The 3,984-nt window shown below is 42.4% G+C and overlaps 1 pseudogene; it reads right to left on the bottom strand.

The window, feature by feature from the left end:
- Positions 1-1,513: 1,513 nt before the first annotated feature.
- Positions 1,514-2,532, bottom strand: LOC114026461 (annotated as a pseudogene).
- Positions 2,533-3,984: the final 1,452 nt, after the last annotated feature.

The following is a 3,984-nucleotide window of genomic DNA, read 5'->3' as shown; positions in this document are numbered from 1 at the left end:
AACTAAGGAAGAGGAAAGTCAAGTTCTCAGGTTTTTTCAGGACCATCATTAACTAATGATAACCACTGCCACTTGTAAACTTTATCATTTTTATTTGTTATTTCATACTCTCTCCCACTTCCCCATGCCTCCCCCACATACACATACCCCAATACATTTCAAGGTTTCTTCCACTGTGCTTTGTGGTAATTCCTGGTTGAGATGTTGTCTTTATCAAGCATGGGATAATGAGGGAAGAAGGAAAAATGGCATTTTCCATCTGCAGATAAGCTTGAGTTGGAAAGCATAGTCCAAACAGGGGGTGGACGGTGGCAGTAGGAATTCATTAGAAGTCCCCACAAAGTGACATATTGGGGCAGAAACGTGAGGTGGTATTATGTGTCAGGGGTACATATGATAGCAGTGGTGCTCCTGTCTGTGAAATTTATGACCTTCTCTCACTAAAAGAGTTGACAATTAGGTGTGAGGAAGAAAACATCTATAAAATCTAGACTATGGAAAGGGAGAGCAGAGCAATGGGTATAGCCAAGGATACTGCCCTATTAGCTGTATCCACAACTTAATGGATTTCCTCAAGTCCCCAAATTATGTGTGAATATAACCTTAAGACACGTGCCCATCCCCCCCCATGCTTAGCAAAATAACTCATTTTTAATATGAAGAAGCATATAAGTTTAGTATAGTCATAATCACACTACTGGGTATACCCTCTAAGTATAAGTTTTGAACAAATAAGCTTGACTGGTCCCAAGTCATCACCTGAGCTCACCCTGTGTGTGCACTCCAGATAAACCTCCAACTCCTTCCCTTACAAATAATTACACCTTTCTAAAAATGTATAAAAAAAAACCCATGGTTTTGTCTACTGATTAGCCAGCCTATGCCATAGCAGACTAGCCAGCTTAGTCACTGAGGGCGACTCACTAGCAGGACAGGAAAGATTGCCTGTCTTTGTCCGGAGGGAGCCATGATCTGGCCTAGCCTGGTAGCTCTATGGGAATGATCCCATACCTTTGACATTTGTTCCTGGTTTTCCATGGTTTTCCATTCTAAGAAGCAAATCTCCACCCAGAGGGGAGCAGTAACCTATTTTGCAAGCAGATTGATGGGACCTTTCCATACCCCTGTAAGTGCAGACAGCTCTAGTGGTTGTTCTTAAATGTAGCCTTAGGCATTTACATCTGCCTTTACAATAACATTGAGCATCAGTCTTGACTGGACTTGAGTCACTTGCTGGCCTGATACCTCACGTTTCACACATCCCCAGACCTTGTTTACTGTAGCATAACCACAAAGGTAAGATAGATTCAAAGGCACCAATGCTCCAAATTCTCTTATAGTCTCATAACATAAGACACATGTGGGCAGTTGAGAATTTTCCTCTGAAATTGATCTTGCCACCTTCTGCTGAAATCTATGAGTACTTCCAATTATTAGAATAACTAAAAAGTTAGAGAAAAGAGAGAAAAGTAACAAAGATTAAGCGTAGCAGTAATTTTTTGGTGGGTGGGGGTTACTGAATCCTTTTGTCCTGCACACAGGAGCCACTAAGAATAAGGCCTATGGGCTCATCGAAGCTGTATCACAAGTATATGATTCCACACATTGACACCAGGGGTGGGGGTGAGAACAGGTCATTCTATCCCAATCACAAGATGATAAGGTCTTCCAACAGAATACCAGATGATCAGGCACAGTATCTGATAAGACAGTTCTAACAAAGTAGTGAGAACACCACAGAAAGGTGGAGGGGAGAGGGGAGTTAAGCAGCAGAGGCCACTGCCCCCAAAACAAAACTGGCTTTAGTACTGGGCACTGCCCATTCGTAGGATAGGTATAGACTTCTAACAGAGGTGACTGGTGCCTGCTAGCTCTGAGGCTTCCTGGCCATGGAGCTTACTTAGCCCGAGGGTTTCTGGAGCTCCTTCTAGCAAATTTAGCCTTGCTGCCCAGCTCTTCCTCAATTTTGAGAAGCTGGTTATATTTGGCCAGAATCTCAGATCGGCACCAGTCTTGATCTGCCCAGCGCAGAGACCCACCACCAGGTCTGCAATGAAGGTGTCTTCAGTCTCTCCAGAATGATGGGAAACCATTACTCTCCACCTACTGGCCTAGGCCAGCTTGCACGCCTGGAGAGATTCATTCATGAAGCCCATCTCCTTCACTTTGAGTAGGAGGGAGTCACAGGCTTTCTCATTCATAGCCTTCTCAATGGGTTTGGGCTTGGTCACAGGGAGATCATCCCCTACCACCTGGATGCCTGCAGTAGCAATGAAATTCTTCCAATCTTCCTAATCAGAGCAACAGTACTTTAGGGTACTCTACATACAACGATTTACTAATGACAATAGCTGTCACAATAAGAAAGGCACAAAAGTTGAATGCAGGGAGTTGCATAAGTGTCTGCTGTTAATAGTCCTAAATAAGGCACCCACCTTCCACTGTGGGGACTGCCTGCTATTAGCCCTCAAATAGCTAGGAGAAGCTGGCTTCATAGGCTACCTGTACTGCTATCACACAGATGGTTGTCATTGATTGAAGGTGGCAGTTAAGTGGTACAAAGTATAGAGCACTGGCCCGGGAGTTAAGAAGGCTGGAGTTAAAATCCAGCCTCAGACACTTACTAGATGTGTGACCCTAGACAAGTCATTTAAGCTCTATCTGCCCCAGTTTCCTCAGCTATAAAATAGGGAAAATAATAGCAACTACCTCCCAGCATTGTGAGGAGCAAATAATATAATATTTGTAAAGCACCTAGCTCAGTGCCTGCTACATAGTAAGTACTTAATAAATGCATGTTACCTTCCCAAGAAGAGAGTCAAGTGGGAACTCACCATGATGAAGGAACAACCACTGTTGGGGAGTGATGCTCTGGAATGGCTTTGCCTGTGTTTCTATTTGTGCTTCTCTATTCTGGGGGAGTACCGCAACTTGTGCCAGGTTGCTGTGGTGCCTAAGGCCTTGGGCAGAGAGAACCCCCAAAGGTTTGGTAGCAATGACCAATTCATAAGCTCTGTGGGAGCCGTGTCTTTGACAATACCTTCTGAGCCCTTACCTTTTCTTTCAGGTGTGCCTATGTCTGAAACCTTAGACCTCTTGCAGTCAGAGTTAATGGGATCCCTGATATATGGCATCAAAATACCTGGTGGAGTCCAAGGGGCCCCAGAGCCTCCTACACAAGAAATGGTATTTTCTATATCCATCCACAATGGTATTTTGTGGCAGTTTAGGAGACAAGAATATGGCACCAGTTGAAAAATCTTCACTGTGGCTATTAGTTAGACATTTTAGTCATCATATTTTCTAGTAAATTCATCTCTTGACAATACAAGGATGTAGAGATGCTCATTAAATAACTTCTGCTGAACAGACATGTATTTGACTCCATTGAGGGTAGAGAGAGGACATCTTATATGTACAACATCTTTTTTATCAGTAACAAATGTTAAGTCAGCTGAAAAATAATACTAGCAATTTCCTGCAGTCACCATACTAATCAGGACATTAGAAACTCAGAGAATCTTCTAATGACAGTGTTCTGTTTTCAGAAAGTTTTCTCACATAAAGAGAGAGAGAGAAAGAGAGAGAGAGAGAGAGAGAGAGAGAATTCTAGACCAATGACTTTAAAATTTTCAAATGGCCTCATAATGCTGCCTTTACTCATTTCTTCATTTCTCCTCTTAGAAGACTTTTACATTTCCTTATATAAACAAGCCAATATGAAGTCAAAAAGAGCAAGCTAAACATTGGAGTGAAAAGTGTGATTGCGAGAGCCTGCCAGGAGGTTTGAAAAAGGAGGCTTTTAAGCTAAGAAACAGCTTCTATGAGCTAAATTTCATTAACAAAAAGGGAGTATTTTAAAATCCCTTACAGCTTTCAGTAGTGTATAAAAAGTTACTTAGAAACTAGGAAGCACGTTTGCATCTCATTTACCTAACTGATGAGAGATAAATGAGTTAAGTGTGGAAAGGATAGCCTTGAGGT

The sequence above is a fragment of the Vombatus ursinus genome, unplaced genomic scaffold (assembly GCF_900497805.2).
Source record: "Vombatus ursinus unplaced genomic scaffold, bare-nosed wombat genome assembly UNPS02014839.1, whole genome shotgun sequence".
Taxonomy (NCBI): domain Eukaryota; kingdom Metazoa; phylum Chordata; class Mammalia; order Diprotodontia; family Vombatidae; genus Vombatus; species Vombatus ursinus.
The sequence above is the reverse complement of the archived record's forward strand: the minus strand, read 5'-3'. Positions and strand labels throughout refer to the sequence as shown.